Here is a 6000-nt window from a genome sequence, read left to right as displayed (position 1 = left end):
TATTATCAATTAAAATAGATTGAGCGTATAGTTAGCAGACAATAATTTGAAAAAAACATTTCTTTATTTTTAATTAACGTAAAATTATTTGGGAAACACATCTGTAATAGTTTTAACGTTTGAGAAATAATTATTTCATTTGGAAATCAAGTTTAAAGTACGCTTAGTGGACATCGATTGAACAAATTTTATATTTTTTATTATTTATTGTTATTTTTTATTTTTTATTATTGCTATCGTTTGGGAATTATTAAGGCAAATTTAGAAATATGTTTGCATAATTTAGAAACTCATAGTTTATTTATAATTAGAGAAAATTAATTGAGAGCGAATAGTTAGCAGACATAATTTTTTAAAAGTTATTTCTTTTTTTTACTTTAATTGGTATGAAATTATTTGGGAAAAGCGTCTATATAATGTTTTCAACATCTGGGAAATAATATAGTTTAATTTTGATTTTGTCGCGAAAACAGCTAAGAAATATTTTTATAAGGATAAAAGATTCACACAAATTAGTTTTACATAACATGGTTTCATAGAAGATTATAAAATCAATTAAAATATACTTCTCATACAAGAACCAATATTACAATATATTGATTAAATGTTAATATTGACGAAAAAAAGCAACGTGCGTTTTATTAATGTAAATAAAAATAAAAAATACCATTACCAGATAGCTCTCATTATTTGTTATTTATGCGACATTTACATATATATAATCTTTTTGCTTTTTATATTATCGATATTTTTATTTTTTAATTATATTATTCAATTAAAAACAAATTTAACAAAAAGAAGTTATATTATAAATAAATAGTATGTTTAATAAATAATTTTTATAAATCTTATATATTTATATATATGTATAATTAAATATATGTATTTAATATATGTATATATAATTAAATATATGTATATATTAAATATATGTATAATATATAATATAAAATATATAATTTATATATAAATATATATATATATATATATATATATCACAGTAGAACCAGTATGTGCACTCCACCCTTTTTTCTGGTTTGCGTCGATCCACCATGTTTTTGGGTGGAATCAATCAGACGCAAGATCCGTGTGATGCTCAGAGACGGAATACTGTGGTCACAGTGTCACATGTGAATGTCTAATGTGCAATAAATGTACGTTTACAAAAATTATATATTTTTTACATTATTATTTTATTTGAGGTATAAATATAAAATTTTTAACAATAAATAATAATCGAATTATTTATAAAGTTGTGCTTAAGGGTCAACAGGCGACATGGTGGAGACGCCTATCGGCCGGCCGGGAATTACAGATTCTTATTTTCCAGATATTAGCCAAAATATTGAATAAATCTTATTAAATTTAGGATATTCTTAATCAGTAAGCTCATTTGTAGTCCTCTAAAGAGCTATTTTATGAAAAAAAGATAAAAATAAAAATTTTTAATAAACTTGGAAGAATGCGCAGCTAGGAACGGGTAAGGTTGGGTTAGCCGCGAGTCCGTTCCCTCAGGGGCACTACAGACTCATCCCTGTAGTGTACGGGTGTCGCAATCCCGAGGTACCCGAGCTGGAGTGTGTGCGAAGGATGAATGGGGCGTGATGGGCGTGCAGGCCCTAAAAAGGACTTGTCCACTGCACTAGGTGAAGGAAAACACCGAAGATAACACCCGGGGGGGAGGCCTCGTTAGCTGAGTAAGGCAACCTCCTAAGGGGAAGGAAAACCCCCGACAGAGAAAACCAAATTTTCTTTTTCAGATGGGATGACATCGAAGAAAAGAGACGACTTCCCAGGGTCGGATACTGGGAACCGGCGTGGGGGGGGTGTAGGCCTGGCTCCCTCCTCGTCGTCAACAGACGACAGGTCGTCCGCAGTTTTGCCGGCTGGGGCTGCGGACTGGACAGCGACAGTGCCGAGGAAGGATATCGAGAGGACTCGTAGAGCTTACGAGGGCCTCATGGTGCGAGATGACGGAATCGATCCTAAGTATGTTAGGAAACTGCTTGCACGGGTCGATTCCAGGTGCAGCGAGCTTGAGGAGTATCAGGTACTCCTCAAGCATTGTGAGGTGCACGTTACCAAGTGCTGGTGCTCGAGGGAACGCTGGGACTTTGTCCATAAGTGTCCCTCGTGCGGTACCGAGGAGTGCTTGGATGAGCCTGAAGTCAGCGGCAAGGGACCTTTCCCGTCTCCGGAGAGGATACGTGGGGCGAGCGACGACGAGGAGGCTGGGGGAGACCTCACCTTCGTGTCGCTTCCTTCGCCGTTCTCGGAGGACGAGGCTGAGGAGAGAGATCCAACGTGGAGGGTCCACGACGAAAGGATCCTCAAGGGAAGGAAGCAGTACCCTCCCAAGGAGAGTGCTGCGGACCTCTCAGGTAAGAGCAGGCGCGCGCGGCAGAGGTCGCCCGAAGACCACGGGTGACTACGCGGGACTTGCGGAGGCCAAGGAGAGGCTGAACGAGGCGACTCGCAAGGAGCTGCAACTCGCGGACCTGCGGAGGGTGTTGGACCCATCTTTGGGCCCGGTGCTCACTGCAGTAGGACGGGAGAATGCGCCCACGGACGAGCAATATAGGGCGGAGCTCAGGGGCAAGACGGCCCCTGAGCTCAGTAAACTCGCGGGAGCTTTCACCACCCAAGTGGAGAAGTTGGCCGGAGTGCATGGCATTGAGGATCTCTTTGCCATGGAGCTTCGGACTTCGTCGATGAAGCTGGGTGGTGTGATCGAGGAGCTCATCATGAGGGTCGCGACGGACGTCGACCCTGGGATGGATGCGCTTCGCAGCGCAAACCAGGGTCTTCGGCTGAGGATTTCGTCTCTTGAAACTCAGCTGGAGAGTACGAGGGAGGAGCTGGCTTCTCTCCGGGCCGTTTTGCCTGGAGTGGAGGCTCGTTACTTCCCAAGTACTGGGAAGAAGAGAAAGAGGAGGCGGCGTGCTCGTTCCTCTTCTTCGGATCAGGCCGGCGGATCCTTGGGGCTTGCTGCTGAGCGGCAGCGGGACGATTGTCCGGTCACGGTGGCGGCGGTGTCGTCCCTTATTGATCGTCGTATTAACGACTTGAGGGGCGACATTGCGTCGATTGTTGTGGCCTCTTTGAGGTCGGAGCTCGCGGGGCGGGCTGGGCCCGCTCCCTTCGGAGCGACGCCCATGCGTGCGCCCGTGCAGCGAGGTCTTGGTGGCGCAGCTGCGCCGATGCGGTTTCCCGCTCCGGGGGGCTCCGCTGCTTCCGCTTCTGCGGAGGTTTCGGCGGACGTCTCTGGGCGCGGGTCTGTAGCTGGTGGTGGCGGTCGTGGGCGTCGTCGTCGTCGTTCGGGGCCTGCTCCTGGTGGTGGTGCGGCGAGCATTCCAGCTCACGAGGGAAGAAAGAGACGAGTGCCTCCCTCCCTCCCTTTGTCGTCGGTGGTTTCACTGACGGTTGGGACGGCGAGGGAGGAGGACCGCGAGAAGACCTACGCCTCAGTTCTTCGTGAGGCGAGGCAGCGGGTGGATCTGCCCAAACTGGGCATTCACTCGATGCGCCTTCGCCGGGGGGCGACGGGGAGCATCCTTCTGTCCATTCGTGGGGGGGATTCTTCTAGGTTGGCGGATGAGTTGGCGTCCGAGCTCCGGGGAGTGGATTTTCCTACTCAGGACGGAGTCAGGGTGGGTCGTCCTTCCCGCATGGAGGAGGTCCGCTTGAGAGGGCTGATGGCCCTCACTCCGAGGGAGGATATCCTCTCTGAGGTGGTGAAGGCAGCTGGCTGCAGCGCGGGAGAGATCAGGATGGGGGACATTAAAATGTTCCCCAACTCCGATATCGGGACTATGTGGCTTCGGTGTCCTGCCGGGGCTGCGCGTAGGCTAATTAAAGCCGGAAGCATCAGGTCGGGCGGGGGGTGGTGGGTGTTGACGGTTACGTCACTTGCCCGCCGCCCTTTGCAATGCTTCAAGTGCCATGCTTTTGGACACACCGCCAATAGGTGCGGGGCGGAGGTGGATCGCAGCGGATGCTGTTATCGATGTGGCCAGAAGGGGCATTTGGCTGCCAAATGTGTGGCGCCGCCTCTCTGTCTGGCTTGTGAGGGGGCCGGTAAGCCCTCGCAACACAGGGCAGGTTCGGGAGCGTGTGCGAGGAGGATCATTCCTCCCAAAGGATTATGGAGGTTTGGCTCCTCCCCTCAAGGTCGTCGGCGTTCCGGTGGGCCCTCCCCTGTGGGTGGGTCTCCGGAGGCTATGAATGTTTCGGGGGCCGGGGGGTCGCCGGGGGCGCCGTTAGGTGACCCTGCGATCCCTTCGACCTCCTCAATGTCTTCTCGTTAGTCGTGTCTAATGTGGTTATGGGAGCTGCGGCCTGCACTCGTTCTTCTTTGCGGGAGGCAAGCGGGTCCGGTTACGCTCTCTGTCTTAGTCTCTGTCCTCGCACACTGTGGACTATGGGAGCTGCGGCCTGCAATTTGTTCTTTAATCAGAACTGGCGGGTTCGGTTACGCTCTCTGTCTGTGGTCTTTAATGTTGTCACTAGTCAACTCGTTGTCTTTTGTTGTGGGTGAAATACCATCCTTTCACCCACTCAATGTGGTTCAGCCTTTGCGCCTTTTATGTTAGCCCTCTGTGGGCTGGGCCTGTGGCCTTTACTCAGTCTGGTCACGCTTGTGGTTGTGTACATGTTTTGTGCACCGTGTTTTAGTTTTGTGATGTCCTTGTGACGTCTCAGTCTTGTGATGTCCATGTGACGTCCTTGTTGTTTACCGTCGGGCGGTTTTCACCGCTTCCGTCGGGGACGGCACGAGTGAGGAGTGAGGGCTCCAATCTCATTGCACGCTGTCCCTGGGACGAAGAGAGGGGGTTCGGAACCCGGCTCCCTCTTGCTGCCCTCTCCCAGGTAGGGAGAGTGGCGCGGGAAGAGTGTTACCTGGAAGAGACACCACCTTCTTCCAGGGGGAAGAGCCCCGAAAGGGGTCATGGCCGAGGGTGTCCACTGGAAGTTTATGCGAAAGCGGTTCCCGGTGGACAATACCCGTCAAGGCAAGGGTTTCAGTGAGGTTTTAGGTTTGGGTCAGGCCACCTCCTTCTGAGGTGGAGAATCCCCCACACGCCTTCTGGGTCCTCCCTCAGGACCCAGTCGGTACGGTTTGTTGGTTAAAGCAAATTTCCTCACTATAAAAAAAAAAAAAAAAAGCCGCGAGTCCGTATTTTATTTATTATAAATTTTTAAGAGCGAAAATGTAATATCCGGCCTTTTAGAGGACTGCTTTATTATATAAAGAATATATTAAAACAAAATTCACGAAGTTATGTCACTTATTTTATGAAATATCTGGACGATAAGATTCTTACTAGATTTATAAGGAGCAGGGGAAATTTCTGTGGTAACATACTGACTGCTTGACAAGGAGAGAGCATCATTCCATCTTTGTCTCTCTTACATCGCATATGTAGTAGCGTCCATGTAGAAATGTACTTAAATTTTTCGTAGATCCTCGATTTTTTTCATTGCTTCTAAACATTCAGCTAAAAGAGCAGTTGAGACTATTCGAATAAAAAATATTTCATCTTATTTTTTGCAAATAATATAATAATATATTTTTTATTTAGGAGTACAAAAATATATATTACGCATAAGTTATTTATAATTTTCGTTCAAATTAAGAGAATATTGTATTGAATATATTGTAATGCATATACACATTAATTTTCATTAACATGCAATTATACGGACTTGGTAAAGAAAATAAAGTTTTCAGTTTCTTGTATACAAATGTATATTTTTATTATACACATGAAAATTCGAAATGAATATAATGACGTCAGCCAGAAGGCGATTCTTTTTCAATTAATTTTTAAAACAAATTTTTAAAAATATTTTTATATATTCAAATACTTATTATATTATATAAAAATTATTGTGAATTATACTCATTGGAGTAATAATTATTGATTGAAGCTGTTATGGCACAAACTGAACATTTTGTACATTGTCTGTATAATATTTTACTTATTTATAAAATGTATT

The sequence above is a fragment of the Nylanderia fulva genome, unplaced genomic scaffold, assembly GCF_048542155.1.
Source record: "Nylanderia fulva isolate GAGA-0341 unplaced genomic scaffold, ASM4854215v1 Scaffold163, whole genome shotgun sequence".
In the NCBI taxonomy this organism is placed as follows: Eukaryota; Metazoa; Arthropoda; class Insecta; order Hymenoptera; family Formicidae; genus Nylanderia; species Nylanderia fulva.
The sequence above is the reverse complement of the archived record's forward strand: the minus strand, read 5'-3'. Positions refer to the sequence as shown.